We start from the raw sequence: 18,848 nt of genomic DNA on the forward strand, positions 1-18,848 counted from the left end.
AAGGAAAACAAAACTTGCCTGCTAGTAGCAAGTGCATGAATAATTAACTGGAAAGGAAGGAAAGCAGCAAAGCTGCAAAAAGCCCAAACAATCTTATGCTATGGGCAGGTTCTCTGTAAAGTAGGAAAGCATTTCATTCCTGGTGTGTGGTGTGGTTTTTTTCATTTTCTCCCCTTCCTGTACGTCAGCTGAGCTTTTCTTCTCCTCCCTCACCATTCTTGGCCTGTGGTAAGCTACCTCATCTTGTGATGCTTATACTTCTTACTGTGACTTACCACTCTAAGTGTAAGCTGTCTCATTCTACAGACTGTTTGGGTGAGAGCATCTCCTAGGAAAATCCAAGAGAACACACAGAAAATGGATGTGCTTTTCTTTTTTTTCCCCCTCCCCTTTGGAAAGAACAACAGCTCAATACTAAGATGTACAGCAAAATCTGAGGCTTCAGTAGCCACTAAAAACATACATAGACTCTTTAAATGTAATAGTGCCCCCTCTCACAGATCTTCTAAACAAAAAAAAAAGCTTGGGTCCCAATGTCTTAACCCACCTCTAACCTTTTTAATGATTTATACAAGTAGATACCACAATGAATTGAAGCAAAATGATGACATTTGTTTTTTAATTTTGAAAAAGTTACCCTCAGGAGTTTGTTTGTTTGTTTGTTTTTTTTCCCCCCTCAGCATAGAAGTGAATCTGAAGTGTTAGGCTTTGGAATTTATTGTAAAATAAAAACCCACCTAAGTAACCAATCACATAGGAAAGAGTTGAAAATTATTTGATCTTGTACAGTAACATATAGATGAGTTCAATGGGACATATCTGGAATTAAAAGAAACAAATTAAACCAAAGGTGATCAAATAAATGTCTGAGATTAAGTTTTTATTTTCAATATAAACAAGAACGAAACATTTCTGGAAACATTAGTAGAATTTGATAAAGGAATTAGAGGGGATAAGGGGCGGTTAAACATATTATTGATTACTACAGATAGAACCTCAAATTATGAAGTATGAATCATCATTTCATCTATTTTGCTGAAACCTCAAAAAAGAAAAAGAATAATCAATTTCAACAGAAAGATACTAATAGGATCCAGCAAAGGTTGTATCTTTCCATCCTGAAGCAATGTCTTTGCTGATCCATAGGAATGAAAACATTTGCTTGCAATTAATCAAGGAATTTAAAAAAGAAATCTAGACTTCATTTTCTGGCATTGCAGAACAGTGCTGCTATCATTCACTTTATGTCTGTGGTGGGGTAAGTGCTAAATAAAGCTATTTTCAAATTATGGATATTTACCAGAATAAACAAATGTATTTATTACACAGCAGGCAAGGAGACAAAAAAGAAGGCAAGGAGACAAAAAAGAACAAGAAGGAAAATAAAGATTTAGAAAGAGAGGTCCTTACATCTATTTATTTATTTATTTAATATCTGGAACTAAAAGCTTTTTGGAGTGCAGAAATCCAATTGCTACATGCACCATGATGGATTAGCTCTGGTAAGATGAAATAAATAGCCATTCATCTTACTGCTCACATCGGCACTGGGTGTACCATGCACAGAACTGAAATGAAAAGCCTACAGACAACCCTCACCTGGGGACACAAGCAGTATGAACATTTGCAAAACAGCTTTGGTACCAGAGCTACCTCTGAATGCCCTCTTGGAGTCTCAAACCAGTCATGTTGGAATCAGCCATTCTGTAATTCTCCTCTCTCTCTATGGATTGTCACATAAAGAAAAGCATGTAAATAGTCATCCATCCTGGAACTACTTGAGGGCTTTCTCTCCACTCAAATCATCTCAGCAGGTGTGCCCTTCAAAGACTTTGTCTACTGCTGTAAAACAACGTCCACACTACCACCATCAAATGCTGTGGCAGCATTTTGTTCTTCTCACTTTTAAAGTATCTTCTAAATATTAGGATTGAAATAAACATCTTGAAACAGCAAGTTAATGTATCTAAGTCTCCTCTTACATACATTTTATAATACCTTAGTAGCTTTACTGATCAGAGATATTTTGTCCTAAGGAACAAGAGAACTTCTGAATTTATGACAAGAGAATTAAGAGCAAACAAACTAGTCTTGCTGAAACCTGAACTTATGGGTGCAGGATACTTTACATTTTGATGCTGAGAGCCCTGAATAATGATCCTCAGCCCAGTACACCATTTTCATCTTCACTTGGAGAAGAAAATGCTTAAGAAAGCCCTGATCTTCAGCATCCTATTTCAGCACTTTTAGAAAAAAATTGAGGACATCATCATCACTAGTATTAAAGTAGATGCACAAAAACAGGGATTCATTTGAACAGAAGGTTGAGAGTATGGACATTGAGCAACTCAGGCATGGCAACACATTTTCTCTCTGGCACAGACAGAAGTGACTTGCTATTCACCAAGCCAGATACTCTCATTTACTGACTCCTGAGCCATGCAGCAAATACCCCATTCCTGCTTTCTTCCCCAGCAGATGTAATTAAAAACCTTCTGGACAAAACCATTTTATTATTTGGTTTCTTCTTTGTTTTATTGTTTGTTTGTTTCTGTTGGTTTTTTGGTTTTTTTTTTTTTTCAAAGTACCTTGTCCTTTGTCTCACGCTGCTTTTTATTACTTAGGTGAAAGAAACGTAATGACTTTTCAGCAGTACAGTAATTACAGTCCTGGTGGAGTCTATAGAGGCAGGAGGTCACTAACAAATCTGATTCCAAACAGCATATCTCACCTGAAAGATAAGGACTGCAGTTGCCTTAGGGTATTCATTCTGCACTGCCTTACATGAGTGGAAGTATATGTTTCTCTTCCTCATCAGTGTTAGTTTGTCAGAAGTTTCTCTTCCCTAAATCCCCTGATCTACAGCACCAATGGTACAGCTGCAGTTGTTCCATTCTCCTCTTCTCTGCCCTATGACAGGAGGAACAAAAGGAGCCCAGAAAATCAGGTAAAGGGCTGGGGAAAGACTCAAGGACTTCAGAGAGAAAACTGTCCTCCCCCTAAAGCTGCAGAAGCGTTACAAAACCACATTAGGAAGTAGTAAAAGAGACTCTCATTGAGATGCAGAGCAGGGAGAGAGCTCTGCCTACAAAGAAAATTGAGAAATGAGAAGCAGCAACAGAGAAGACTCTACACAAGTTGTGCGCCTGACCAGCAAGAAGTCTGTTTTCTGTCTTTCAGCTCCAGACCCTGAAAAAGGTGATGACATCCTAGAGCCACAGCTGCTTCAGCAGCCCTCTACAGAAGAGGAACACTAGTCCACACATACACACCATGACTCCAGTCTTTTAACATTAAAAAAAACAAAACAACCATCCCAAAGTGATAAAATACTGAATGTTTCCTAATGTACAGTATCCTCATATACTTCTGTTATCCCTCCTTCTCTGAATAAAAACTTTTTAAACAGAGTGGCATGCATAGTTAGTTGTAAGATATAGATGATTACTCATATGTGAGCCTCCACTTAGGAAAGTGATAAGATTGATTATTATTATTATTTTAATCTACAGATATAAAGTTAGTTGCTCAAAGGGTTTTGGTGTTCAGCTTCAGTTCACACATTCACCTAGCACTAATTCTATTAGTGCATTTCATCATTGAAAGAGAGATTCCATTAAATAAACTTCATGAACTGTTCCACAGATGTTTAACAAACTGAACAAGCTTCCTCACAATCCTAAAGATCTGTGTACAAAAAGCTCCAGCAGATTAATTTCTAAAACTTACCAGCCTCACAACTGAGCACGTGCCCAGCTGTTGCATCTTTGTTAAATGCTCTGATTACATGAGCTTTTGCCCAACAGTAGCTTTGGGCTCCTCCCATGAGCCAGGATCTACTGAACAAACATTAGTGAAGCTCCTGGGAAGGAAGTAATTGAAAATGCAAAATCACCATAATCCAGACTTTATGAGTCTGTTCTTGGCCTTTCTCTTTGGCTCAGATGTCCTCTTCAAAGGGAGACATCTAAAGAGACTCCAATGGCTGTGCACTCCTCCATGTAACAACAAGCCTGTCATTCACCTAGTAGCCTTTGGTGATTATCCAACATTTTCTGAAACTCATGCAGCTTTGTTGTGCACCATCACATACTTGTCTCATTTCAGCCCAGAGGTGGATACATTGCCTGAGTGCAGCTCATAAATTGCTTCAGGCCCTCTCCCAGTAAGAAGCTGGACAAATGAGAGCTATTATTAGCATAGACAGCTCCAGCGTCCAGCAGTTAGCACTGGACAGCACTGGTGAGCATTAGGCTAGCACATCTGACTATCAGGGTCCTCCCTCAAGCACACTGTAACACCACATCTGTTGTAACACAGGAGCAACATATCAAGCATCCTGTTGCCACCAAAAAATTCAGTGAGATGACCAAAGGACTCACAGATTTTGCTGGGACCTAAAGCACACCCAGGAGCAATAATAAAGACACACAGAGCGGCTTCATTAAAATAAGATGGATGATTTCACAAATAACAATGTGCCAGACAGCTGCTAGCAAGCACAAACTGAAGGGTGGCTGGATTGTGCCAGCTGTCTCCAAAGCAGCTGCTTAGGGTAGGACACAACTTTCTGAGGAGGGCAGCTGGGAGTAGAAAGTGTGGCCCAAGCCCCTGACGAGTTAATGCTGTCTGCAGAAATGTCTCCAAGTGTGCAGTTCAGTCTACTGAGCAAATAAACAATACTCCATAAGAGAAATAGAGAAGTCTTCAGATCCAAAGGACATAAGAAGGCTACAGTAAGTCCTTGCTGTTTACAGCATTTCTCCGTCAGAAGTTCCACAAAACAATCTGCTCAGAAAAGCTGTTTATTTTCCCTCATGTAGTTTTTCTTTAGATTGGATTTCCAACTCATGACTACTTTTAAGATGTGGAATGCTTATTTAGCACCACATAACAGTACAAGCTGTCAGGTGCCATGATATTCCTTTCCTATACCAAGCGCTTGACAAAGTTTATAAAAGCATTATCCCTGTACTACAGCTCACACTGCCTTGCTTTGACCTAAATGCTGGAACTCATTTTTTTTCACATCAAATCAAAATCAGAATATGGGTTCTTTTTGGTTTTCTTCTTTTTTTTTTTTTTCTAATTGTGGCAGTTGACAAGACCTCAGTCATTGCTTTTACAAACAAAATGACTGCTCAGTGATATGTGGCAAACCAGAGTGGCTGCATTTGAAGTGCATGGTTCATTCATATTTTGCGACAGGTGAAGAATATATAGTTATAATTTGTGACAATCCCTGAAAGAGTTTATCATTTTAAAGGGAAAAGTACTCTCTAACCCAAACAAATGGAGACCATACAGTGCATCTATCTCACTCAAAACTCTTTAGCACAGTACTGTTGGCCAGCTCTGTAACAAAGAACTGAAAACAACAAAGTAAAGGTGCTGGCTACTGAAGTGATGACTCTTCATCTCTGGTTGCTCCCTAGAATATATCATCTCAAAAGCAGACCCACGGACTTCCAGGTGCCTCCAGGCTCCTGGAACCATTCACAAGACAGCATTTCAACTCTGAAACACATCCAAGCAAGACATAAAAACAAAGCAGGGGGAGAGGGAAGTAAACTTCCAAGTTTCCAGGTCAATCCACATACACATTAGTCATAGGCTAGTCTCTGTGTGCCAGGACATAATGAAACTAGTATCTAAATAAGATGACAAAAACAGAGACAACACAACTCTGGTGGATCTAATGAAAATTCTTCTCAGTTATAAACAGAGAATAAAGGTGTGGATAAGATGCTGCTCTGTAAAACTACCATTGAAATGCTTTCTCTGCATATAGAGAGTTTTAAAGTTCAAGTGGGCACAACTTGCCTTCAAATTGGAGGCAGCTTCATTCAGAGGACACATTACATGACCTTCAATATAACCTCACTTTTATTCTACCCCATTGTCATTATCCCTTAGTCTTAAATGTATGTTGAAAGAAACAGTTGCCTTCTACTGTCTGAAAAATTAAAAACTGCCTTTCGGCAAACCAGAAAACTTCCATGTTACCCATAGAGATCACATATATCCCATCTTCTGTGCTGCCTTTTGTTGAGGAAACAAAATCCACATATGATTTGCTCAGTTTAACTATTTCAGATTTTATTCCTTGAAGCCTCATAAAAAAATCTGTAGAGAAGCAAAAAGAGGAGTGTTGTACCCTTGATTCACCATTGCTTATGCTATAAACATGGTAGCCTCACATTTTTTGTGAGGCTAGACGGGCAACAGGAACAAGGACAGTCAGTGGAGAAGTCAATCAAATCTGCTCTCTTAAAAAATTCCTCTGGACCTGCAATGAAGGCAGTGGATGTTTTAGCCTCTCTATTGCTTCCCCATTCTCGGTTGGAAACAAGATTCCAAATTCATCCCTAACCACACAGTGCTTAGGGTGGCTAATACTTTTGCAACCCATTTCTCCAGGTCATGACAGTGTCTTTGAATTGCAGCCTTGACATTTGGCATACCAATTGATTCCACTATCTAGTGTTACCTGTAGACTTAAAGAGAGGGATTTTTCTATCCTATCACCTCACTTATTAGTGAATGCATTAAGCAATATCAGCCTTAACACCGACCCTTTGGGAACACCACTGCCCTGTGCCAAAAACAGGCATTTTATTTCACCTTATTGAAGAAACAGTTCTTCATGTGGAAAACATGAGAGTTGGAATTAGATGATCTATAAGGTTTCTTCCAAGCCAACCTGTTCAAAGAATCACCAGAAGTATGATGAAGAGATAAAAATCTGATTGGCTGACAAGCTGGAACTCATCACACCTTTGCAGGTGAAGAAATAGCACAGAACAGATCCACTTCATAAGTTTATTAGTTATCAGACACCAGTGTCTGCTGTCTCTGGCCACACATTCCTAAAAATCTAATAAAGATTTTTCCAAAGAAGCAATGAAGAAATCTAGACTCTGACATGAGCCATTACTTACAGAATTAATAAAAAGGCCCTACATTATTTATTTCAAGATCTGCAGCAAAAGTACCACTTTCTCAACCAACATGAATAGTTTTTCCCTGAAGTGAACACTTGCCACCATAATATCCTTATTATTGTGAATATATGCTTTGCATTATTTCTACATTTTTCAAAGGATATTAAACCGTAATTGAAAACATCAGCAATCAAGTGTCCCTGTGAGGTAGATTTGTGCTGTTAGCTGGAATTGATAAAGTGCAGCCACTTCTAGGGTTGAAAACAATACTTTAATTACAGTACTCACACACAACAAAACCCTGATATTACATTACACTGTCCATCCAATCCAGAGCTTATTAAAAAACACTGATATTTTTATTGAATTAAAGCAGTTTAAAGTCAGACAATGAATCTTTCCACTAATTTTGAATAAATAAGGAAAACAACTAGTTGCAGGATCATCTGGTCAATTACTGCCCTGCCTGTGGATCCTTCATACTAGGAAAGAAACAGGAAAATTTCATCAATCAGAAGTCTTTGAATTATAGTTCGAATGTCTGGAATGAATATGCAGTATCTTCAAAAGAAAAGAGAGCATATCTGATCTGACTCCTGTACCTGGGACAGTGATAGAGCTGGACTGTAAAATGGAGTCTCAGAGCCAAGTCTTAGTTGAGTATTACTATAGTATATGCAGGACCAGCAATTTTGGCAATTTGTGATGCATTTCTTGCATATTTACAGCTAGTGTTGAGGCTTAATTTTGTGATGTTTCTGCTCTGGAAAAATTTGAAGCAATAAAACATGATTGACTGACATTTTGTCTCCATGCCACAACACTGTGCCACGGAGCCATGCCACCTGTCACCACTGCTGGCAGCAGGAGACTGAGCCCTCCACTAACATTTCCCCCGATTATCCATGGCTCACTGGTCAAAGTACTCTGCATTTTCAGTTTCACTAGGGATAATCTCCTCTATTATTGTACTGATGGGAAATGACAGATTAGAAGAGAGACCAAATGATTTTCAGTCTGAGCTCTAGCAAGTTCTTGCTGGATTGTTCTCAAATCTGGATGCTGTAGGCTTTCCTGGCAGTGTCCTAGAAGCCACCTCAACATTCACACTACAGGAAATGCCTGCAATTTAAGGCTCCTGAGGAATCAACCGAACCAGGAAAGAATAGTGATCCTCATCCTGTCACTCATTTACAGGAAGAAGCAGATAGGAAAGCTGTGTAAAAGAAAAGGTTGAGGTAACAAATTTGTGTCAAAATAAAAAGCTGAACATTATTTGTCAGCTATCAATGCTTTCTAAAACTATGTCCTTGCTTAAAACATTGGATGCAACAAGAAAAATGAATAGAAAAAAACAATGTGTCATCTGTACCTTGGTGAAAAGAGAGACGGGCCAATCTTGGCATTCTGGGCCAATACATGGCAACCTGACTTAGCAAAGCATCACTTTCTGTTTCCCACCTCAGCTTCCTTGACCCCAATTATGAGTTAGAACAGTTAGCAATTTTCCAGCAGCATTAGAAATTTATACACACATAAAAGAAAGTTCCTCAAACTGCAGTTGGAGAAGAACCATACACAGTTTTAATGCTAGTGCCTTGCAGAGCACTGCCTTGACACCCACCTCGAGCCCAAGGATGGCTGTAGCCCACAACTCTTGGCTATAAAGGGCTGTACAGAAATGTTCTCTCAACATAGAAGGTAGTGACATGAGCTAGCACAGAACAGCTTACTTTCTTTAAAGTCGTAAAGTGATCAAAAGATCTGATGGGCACCACAGAGCATTTAAAAGGAGTGAGAGCCTTTGGGAGCAGCTGGGTGCCAGCCGCTCTGCAGGCACAGCTTGCAGAGCCAGCAGGCTTCCCTTCTGCACAGCCTCCCTCCTCAGCCCCTCTCTGTCAGACATCTCACAGCTGGGGGGGAAATGCTGGCTCAGACTCACAGGGGACACAATGGCAACACTTATAAGAAAACAAGGTATTCTGCTTCAGAAAAATGTAATTAAGCAATCCTCAAGCCAGCCACTTTTTTTCAAGCTCTGCATCGATTGTACAAATAAAAAACAAGAAAGAAAAAACCCACCACAGATTCTTAGCACCATATTAAGTTTTATGTCCATTAAATTTTACCTGTAGAAAATAAAACAATTTGTCTGTTTTCTGTCTTTTCATAATGCATTTTTATGCCTCTCGGTGTCTGCCTGCTTAGACTCTAGGGACTGTAAAAAGTATTCTGTACACCATTACCTGAATAAACACCCTATAAATTACAACTGATATTTATCAGCCTCATGGCAATTCCACTACATTAGAAATAGTACAAGACTCTATTTAGATTGATAAGATATGGGTAAAAGATTAGCATGCAGAGATGTCTAAAAAAAATCCATGTCTACTATTCTAGACAAAATACATACACATGTTACTTTAATTAACTTTCTCTGCATTTGGAATTCCACCAGGATAATAAGCTAGCTGGATCACTAAATGCAATCATATTTTCAGCCCAGCCTGATAGTTCATCAGAACCATTCAAATCAATTTACCCAACAGAGACATTTGTCCCTGGCCTGTCACTATGGCCTGCATTGAGCCTCCTGCACTTCTTTATCTTCTGGCAGTGCCGTCATAAGCAAGCGACACAGAGGGTGATGTATGGGAACTCAAATAAGTTATAAATCCTCCACCCCTTCACCAGCCATCAGCCTAAGTGAATTTACTCCAGTCAGCATTGGCAAAGATTCTCTCTGCTCTCAGGAACAAGTCAGCTCTCAGATGACATGCTCTTCAAGGAAAAGCTCCTCACTGCTTTTGGGAAAAGAAGGCATTGCAACAGGAAGGAATGGCAAAAGGCTGCATCCCTGACAAGTAGTGATATGCCTAAGTATCAGCAAGTGTCTTCCATGTATTCAGACGCTTCTCAAATGTTTAGAAATCCAAACTAAGAAATTGTCTCATTAAAAAAAAAAAATCTAACAGTTATTCCACTGACCAAACTTCGTTTTAAGGTACTACCCTTAAAGTAGTAGTACTAGTAATATCAAACCAAAATCCTAAAAAACCCCAAACTAAAATACCCAACACCCAGACCCAAAAGAGTAGACAGTCACCTGCACTTCAGGATAAAGAGAAAATAGACTGAGTTATTTTTAAAAGTCAGAGGAGCAGCTACTTTTCATAATGGCATCCTAAGGTTTCTCACATGGTCTTTTTGAACATCCTTGAGAGTGTCACAGGTATCGATTTCCCTGTCACATAGTCAAAAGGATGATAATTGAAGAGTTAAGTAGCCATTTACTCACTAATGCAAGAATCCTTGACTGACAGGGTACACAGGTAGCCAGACAGTCCAGACCAGTAGAGATCTCTTTGAACAAAGCACTTGAAATTCCAACATCCAACACTGTAGGTACGTACTAACTCCTTTCCTCCCTACTGTAACTGAGGGCCTCCCCACTGCACTTGTTTATCTGATTAGCAGATATCACAGCTGCAAAGCTCCTGAGCCTTCACTGCTTCCCTCTTGCTTTTCAGCAGTACGGATACAAGCTCTACAGCACCACTCTCCACTCAAGGGGCCAGGTCTAAGGAGCTTTGTCATGGCACGTCAGTCCCTGGGTGCAAATGGCTACATAGCTTCAACTTCTGCCTATAGAGAGAATGCAGAACAGACAAAGAGACAGTTTACACCCGTGAAGTCATAGCCCTGGCCCTTTCCATACCAGAGGATATATGCTGTTCAGCTGCAAACTAGTTTGCTTGTTAACACAGATTTCTTACTTTGAGTATCCTGCTAGTCACTTTATTTGTGATTTCTAAGTCACAAATTATCAAAAAAAAAAAACTTTCTAAGCTAGTATAAAGCAAATATTCGAGCACTTTCCCAAGAAAACCAACATGAAGACATTTTGTTCAACAGTATATTAAAAGTTACAGCAATAAGGTGAGAGGATTAGATGAGCAATGGAACTATTCTGAAAGGTGTGGTACAAGTTTTTTTACCCTGACATACTGAGGAAAGCAGGGATATGGGTGTTTTCCATCCATCAGCATTTCCTTTCTTTCAGGCACATAATACTTTGGAGCAGTTATGATACAGGGGTGGTTTAGGTTTGAGACAGAGTCAATCTGATCCAGCCTGGACACTCAGAGTATAAACTTTACTAATTATTTCCCAGTAATCAGCCTCACAAAAGCATCTTTCCAGAGGTTTTCCACATACAAATTTAGTTCAAAGTTCAAAACATCAGCATAAAAAAAATAATAAGCATCCCTGTTCAGCTAAAGGCAAAGTTTTAGGCATTTAAGGCCTAAATTCAGTCTGGAAAAACGTTCAGGTCAATGTTTATGACCTAAGACCCTTTCTTCTAATAAGTTTAACTGCAGGATTTTCAAATTGAAATAATTTAGCCCACCCTGCCCAGGCATCTGCCCTCCCCCTCTGCACCCACTCTCAGAAGAGCACGTGCAGCACACTCATACTCTCATCCCAGTCATTTCACACCATCATAAAAGCAGCAGTCTCTTTCTCATGCATACATCTCATTACCCATCCTTAGTACACATCTTGAGTAATGCAATTTAGTTCAATGTCACCAAGAGAAAGACATTCCTCTGGGACTGTCATTACCATAAACCACAATCTGCTGCCAGTTTATATGTCCTTATCCACCCCTTGTTTTAACTTTATAAACCATAACCAAGTGTTTTGCACTCCTGTGCTGTTGCTTAGATTCAGAAATCTTTCCTTCTTTCCCCCAAAAACATGCTTTACATTTTGCTTCCCTATATATCCCTTAACCTTTCAATCCCAGCATCACAGCACAGTTCTGTTGCCCTATCAGAGCCCATCTGCTCATCCTGGGTTAACTGCCACTTTACAGAACTACTTCCCTGGCCTGTTACAAATCAATCGACCTCTAAAGACCCCATGAAACTCTAGCCAGCAACCTCAGAGGGTGTTGTGCTACTGCCAGGTGAAGCAGGACAGTCAAGACAGGCCATCAGTGCAATCATAGCTGTCCTGTATGAATAAGCCATCTCAAAGTATGATTCTACAGCAGCTCAACAGCTGAATAGAGTTAAAGTTGTGCAAGAGATCTTAACATCTTTATGGCAGAGATTCTTTTACTACTTGCCAGTGTAGTCCTCTGGCACTAGTATAAGTTAAGGTGTCATTGCAAATAATAGAAATGCAGAAGCTTGATTCTTGAGGGGAAGAACTCTGGAAATGACCAATATTTATCCTGTGCTAAACAAAAGGCATTAAAAACAAACAAGCAAATAAAAACAAGCCCCACCCCAGAAAAAAACCTCCAAACTACTACAAGGAACTACAGAGGTTTTTAGCAGTAGATTTAATAAGAAGACAGGTTCAAATAAAGTGTATCCAAATCAGAACATAATCTCTGAGTTGGTAGGTATATACCAGGAAGATAAGTATTGCTAGTGTATGACTGTACTCTGTATCTAAAAGTTTTATTTTTCATGAGAAACTTGAAAAATGTATTTGGAAAAGAAGAGCAGAGGTCTTTTGTTAATGAAGATATTTCTGGATTTAAAAAGAGAAGTGCATGAAACTTCAAAATCCTAAAGAGAGAACTTTTATCTACATAGTCAATGACGCTAGTCAGAAAAGCTAGGAGGATAATTTCATGGAACACAAGATAGTTTTTGTCTTATATATATAGAGAGAGAAAATTGGCTTTTAGCTTATGAGAGACAGTTAAATATCTGTTAGCTAATATATTTATTTGCTTTAATTATGTTGCTTCCTTAGTTTTAATGAGGTCTCTTGTTCCCTAAGATTCTTATCCCAAACTAATTTCATGACCATTTTACCAAAAATCAGACAACCTCTGAAAAGAGGTGCTGAAAAATAGAGTCAAGAAACTACTTCTATTGCTCAGTTAGAGAGCAAGTATATATTCCAAGCCATCTCTGTTCCCTCCAGGATGCTTTACATGAACCCAAGTGGTCCAGGTGGCGCTGGTAACATACCGAATTGTTCACGCATGAGCAAGCACGGGAGATGCCTCACTCCACTACTGTATCAGTCTTCTGAATCTTCTTATGTTTATGAACATTTCTGTCTTAAACTGTTCACATCAGTTCACTGGACTTCTGAGTGGAAAAGCTTTAAAACAGGCCTTAATTATACAACAGCATGTCTCCTTAACCCTTCAGAAATCTGGCAAAACAAAGGGGAGGCACATGGAATTATAGCATGACCAAAATACATTTTGCCTCCTTGAACTCTTCTGCTTTTAGCATGGTGTGGAATTTTCCTTCATGTGTTTCTTTAAATGGTGTGAGTGACAGTGTTACATGCTGTTGAAAATCCATCAAAGTCTATCCCAAAGGTGTGGAGCATTATCTTGGTACGCAGCTAATACAAACAGGACTTTGCAATGAAAGGTGATACAGGAGCACACGTGCCAGGGATCACATGTTACTGAAAGATTCATGGAGTCTTTGCAACACTTTACTCTTTGTATTTTATGCCTCTGAAAACAAATACATCTGCTCCCTTTTTGCAAAATTTTAGTGTCCATGCCTTGCAGACGTAAATGACAACAGCAGTTCCAGAGGGAGGAAGAGTCAGGCCCTAGCGTGCATGCAGTGACCCCAAACCTTAGTAAGACAAGGTGACTTGGAAATGTCATTCCTTTAGTATGGAAAATTGCACAGTAAGACAGCACAGAGAACAGAATAGTCTGTTGTGCCAGAGCAGAAACCAACTGCTGATTACTAACTCCCCTTGCACAGAAAAGCCAAAAATGTCACATGGTTCCAAGAGTAGATTTAAATCCTCCAAGAACAACAAAATAACAAAAAAATACTGCTAAAGGGGAAAAGCCAATGCTCTAACTGCAGCTGAAGAGAGTCATTCTTTGTACCAAGAGATGCTATGACAATAGCATTAAAAATAAATCACTCTGAGTTTTTTTGTTCACCAGTGGCATTTGTCTGCCACTGCTTTTAATTCAAATTGGGCTGAAAAACAAGACTCATGCATCTTGAATCCTGGATCTCATGTGGCAGTAAGGGGAAAGCCACAAAGTTATTAACAGCCAAGCAGTAAAGAAAAAGGAACTTGATAAAGGTGCTACATTGCAGGCAAAAAGCGATCATTTTGCTGCTTTGGGATTTCAGCAATGCTGTCGGAAAGCTTATATATTAATAAAACATGATTATTGACATTTGCTAAGACTTATTGTTAGGTCTTTTCCTTTTTCTTGTATACTTGTACACTTGTACTTATTTATCAGTCTATAAAACACATCATGAAGTGTAAAAATGTTAGAATTACTTTATAAAGGGTTATATATCTATACAGCCTAATTCTGCAAACAGCTTTCCAATATCTCAAAAGCATTATATATAAGAAATGGCATCCTGTTCTTTAGATTGAGGTCATACTGCCATTTTTGGCATTAGACAACACCATAAAGGCTTTCAGATCTCTCATATTATATAGCATTCACATTACTTTTCCTGTTCTATGGACTAGGTTATTCAGCCAATTTTTTCTCCTAGGCAGGAAATTCTCTACACTCCAGAAATTATCATCTTACCACTTGATGTGAGCCCCAGTTGGGCCAACTAGAGAGAAATACTCAAAGAAATCAAGGAGCATGCCTGCTCATTTTGGCCCCCTTCTCCTTCAACAGCCCAATGCTTCTTGCTTTCTTTGCTTGTTCAGGACTTTAAAGACTTGTGAACCATTTGCTGTCATGCCATATGTTGCTTACTTTTACATGTCACCCCCAAAACACTACTTATTTATACCAATAAGCAGTAGATTAGCTAGTAGATAGTTCCTAATCAGTCGTCCTTTTCATTAGCATTCACATTATCTGTTCAACACATGACAGTCCTTTAAGAGACTTCCATTCTTTTAAATGAAGTGGCTTATAAGTGATCTTACTCTGTTTCTGTGAAATGGTATAGGGCCCAACAAGGGCATATCAGCTTATCTCCTAGCTTGTTTCCTTTATCTGTCTCTCCCCAGTAAGTTAAAAATACACCCCAAAATCTTGCTGTGCTGCTGGGGAAAATTAGATCATGTTGCAGACCCGTTTCCATGCAATAAATTCAGCATTAGAGCAAATTTTTGAAGTACCATCCATATGTCAGATTTCTTCTTTGTATGCTCTTTCAGAAAAGAGACAAGACTCCCTAACCTGCTGAATCTGTTCTGTCTTGGCTTGCTACCAAACTTGCCAAGAGAAGTGATAATCACTTGATCCATTTTAGAGAAGTGCAGGAAAATAGGTTCTAAAGAAGAGGGAAGTAGCTACTTGTTCTACAGAAAGTAAAATTAAACCCTGGATTTCACCAGGATGTCAAAAGAGCACACACTCCGGGACTACATCCACCCTGGAGTTTTCCAAGCCCTTGTTCTTCCTTCTATCATTTTTGCCCTTTTTCCTTAAGACAAGCCCTCAGTTTCCAAAAGAGGGAGACTGAATAATCTCTTAGTAGCTGACAGAAACAAGATCTTCCCACAGGCAATCGTTCAACCAGAATATCATTTATTCTCTGCTCTTCCCCACCTATCATTATGCAGTTTCAAAACCCTGAATGGCCTGGCAGTCCTTTATGCTTTTCCTTACCACACATCTGGAAGACATGGAACTGCTATTAGCTCCATTTTGCTAATACAGGCTACAAATGTGGGTTTAATCAACCAATTGAATGCATCATCCCATATACAAAAATGTTCAACAGACAGTAAGAAGCTTAACAGATAATTTGTTTTGGAATGAGATGATTCAGGCCCCAGAGGATTCTGTTGTTCCTCCTTGCCCATAAGGGGAGTTTGACTAGTTCAAATGTCCCTGTGTGGCAGGTGTCTGTGTAAGGCAAGGGTGAGTCTACAGTGTAACTGAATGTGCCAAGGTTCACCAAGGTTTGCTTACCAACAAACAACTCTGCCAGACCAATCAGGCACCACAAAGCACCCCTGAAAAGCACAGCAGGAGTGGTCTGCAGCTGCTCGAGTCAATGCTGGGATAAAAGGACATACCCCAACGCTTACAAGTCTTCACTTAGTCTTGTGCCAGCACTGAACAGACATTGCCACCATTGTTGATTTCTCTTCACAAAGCATCAAAGAAGGTAAACTCGCAAGGCAAACCAGTAGCATAATCCAGATAAGAGTCATATTTCCACATAATACCCAGACAAAAATACAAAGACAAAAAAGCTTTCAGAAATCCAGGACCATGCTTTCTGAACACAAATAAATGCCAATGCCTGTATGTACAATACCGGTCAAGGAAAAATAACTAAAACAGATGTAGAGAAAGGCCATCAGGGGACAGACAAGCCTATCTGGGAAAAAGAATATTTAAAAATCTTGGCTTGTTCAGACCAGCTAAATAAATGTTGAGAGGAGATACATTTACTGTGCACAAACACCCAGGGGTAGAAATAGCTGAGGAGTGGAAATGACTATTTAACTAAGGACAATACTCGTACAAGAACAGATGGTTATAAACTGCCAAAGAATAAATTTAGACTGGAAATTAGACAAAAGTTTCTAATCAGCAGAGCAATGAAGCTTTTAAAAAGTCTTTACAGGGAACAGGGGCAAAAGCTGCTCTAAATGAGGGACAAAGCTTCATGCATTTCTGAAAGGTATTATGAAATATGGTTCCCTACTAAAGCACAGTACAGGAGGCAAGGACTCCTGAGGTTCCTTGCAGCCTCCTGCTTCTCTGCATTTCACAGTAAAATCCATTCATAGCAGCACCAGCATATCAGAAGTACAGTTCTGAAATACCTTGACCTTCCAGAACAACCACATGAAAAACCATTCTGGTTGGACTCTGCTGAAGGGTAAAACAAGATAGCTTCTAAGGGAAGGAGCAGCCAAACCTCTGAAGAAAGCCTGAGCTGAATTTTTACACTATCTTACTACAAAAGCCATAGACTGGGGGCAAATGCAAACAGAACATGTCATCTCCTTTAAAACTCATAAAACAAAACACTTGAAAAATTCTAGGGGCACCAGGGTTCAGAAAAACTTCAATACATTGCTCCATGCCAGAAAATTCTCCTGATGACCATCAGTTATTGAAAGATGCAGTTTTGTTATATCAATATCAAAAGACCAATATTTTTTTCTCCCTCTTAATTTTTACTAAGGTTTTGCACAAAATACAAGGATGGAGCTCAACATATCATTATGCCTTGTATCTTTATTTTCTATGAGTAGGACACAGTCAAGTCTTTTGCAGACCCATACACAATGGTAAATATTTGATCTTTTCAAAATGTGTATGTGCCAAAAGTGTTAAAGCACAGGAGGAAAGTAAATTCCTGAGAAATACTGCAGAATTATAGGGTTTGACATATTCGCTTCATTCCTTAGTTATTGCTGCATCATGCTTAGCATCTAGTGACATACCACATATACATGCATCATTATTTTAGGAATAAAAACCAAAAAGTCTCAAAAAATGGGAATTTGCCTCAAAGACTATCTCATCCAGAAACTCCCTCTTGACAGCTATTTCTATAGTCCATCTTATCAAAGCATTTGAAGATATTCTGAATATTTCAGGCAAAAGTGTTTGGAAAGCCGTAGACCCTGAGGAGATATTCTTTGGGATACTCAGCCAGAAATAGGTCACGGATAAGTTATAGGGACAAGACTGTTCCTGATAAAGTAAGAAAACATATGAGGAAATTTTCTAGAACACAAACTGCTTCTTCAGAAAATCTTCAGCTAACTGATACAAGACAGAGTATGTGGTTTTCAGTTGCAAGCTCTGTCCCCTTGGGCAAATTACAAGAGCTCCAAAATTTACACAAATAACCCTAAACTGACTGTTACATGCAGAGGCCATAACCATTACCACAGTACACCTCCTTCCACAGTCTAATACCATGCTCACTGTGACTGAATCCTCTGATGATGGGAGGTTTTCAACTGCATGCCTGATTAAATACTGCCTTCCAGAATTCGTGGATAACAGGAATTAAATTTTAATGCCCTTAATCTAGTTGACACTTTTCATAAGCTCTTCCTCCCCTCCTTCTCCTGCATTACAAATGACCAATTACCTAATCTAAGGTAATGCAGGCTTTGGTCGAGGCTAATGAAGATGCGGTGGGTGAGATCCTGCTTGCAGCACAGTCCCATTAGGAAAGGTTAATCACCTCCTAGCTTACAATCCCACATTTTAGCTCCAAACAGCAAGGAGGCAGAGAAAGAGGCATCCATCACATTAACCAAATAGTACAGCAAATGCCTGGCACTTGATCAGCAGCAAGGTGCTCTCCTGATGGAAAGAGGAAGACTGCAAAATGAAGACCAACAGTGACTCTCCAAGGTTGCTCAGGGACAGAGATCCCCACATAAGAAGTTGGGAAGGGAAACACCCCCAGTTAACACCTGAGATATGTGCTTTAGAAGAGAGGTTTGCATCTTCCTTCTCGAGAAGATGTATGGTATGAGATGTTACCCTTTCAAGGAATAAAAAACCTTATCTCAATGAAATGTGCCTAAGCAGCTGAAGGAAATCAGAGAGGAACAGTCCCAACCTATGTAGAATGAAACAAACCTTCAGCTACTTACTGCTATTTCATAATTCCAAAGCCTTAGGAACAGCCTAGGCAATGGAGCAGTGCTATCTTCTCTCTATGTTCAGACTATCCATTGCTGTTCAGTGTTCATCAACAAAAATCATTTATCTCCAGTGAAATCAGAATGCATATGAGCACAGAACCAGAGGGTTATTTCTTGCATCAACAAGGCCTAATCCTGTGCGGCTACACCTGCTTCTAGAGATATCTAGAACCAACCTTCATGACACCAAATCATTCCATTACTAAGTCCTTACTCAAAGAAAGAATAATTTCTTTTGTGAACTGAGGCAAAGGGATTGTTGGT

The 18,848-nt window shown here is 39.4% G+C and overlaps 1 protein-coding gene and 1 long non-coding RNA gene across 27 annotated transcripts in view; one reads left to right on the forward strand and one right to left on the reverse strand.

Moving 5' to 3' along the window:
* LOC116997276 overlaps window positions 1-3,453 on the forward strand; it is a 136,089-nt gene extending 132,636 nt beyond the window's left edge. The window contains exon 4 of the long non-coding RNA XR_004418148.1: window positions 2,920-3,453. This is a non-coding gene — a long non-coding RNA (uncharacterized LOC116997276). The remainder of the gene's footprint in view (window positions 1-2,919) is intronic.
* NRXN3 (neurexin 3) overlaps window positions 1-18,848 on the reverse strand; it is a 967,067-nt gene that overhangs the window by 485,262 nt on the left and 462,957 nt on the right. The gene's annotated exons all lie outside the window — the stretch shown is intronic.

The sequence above is a fragment of the Catharus ustulatus genome, chromosome 6, assembly GCF_009819885.2.
Source record: "Catharus ustulatus isolate bCatUst1 chromosome 6, bCatUst1.pri.v2, whole genome shotgun sequence".
NCBI lineage: Eukaryota > Metazoa > Chordata > Aves > Passeriformes > Turdidae > Catharus > Catharus ustulatus.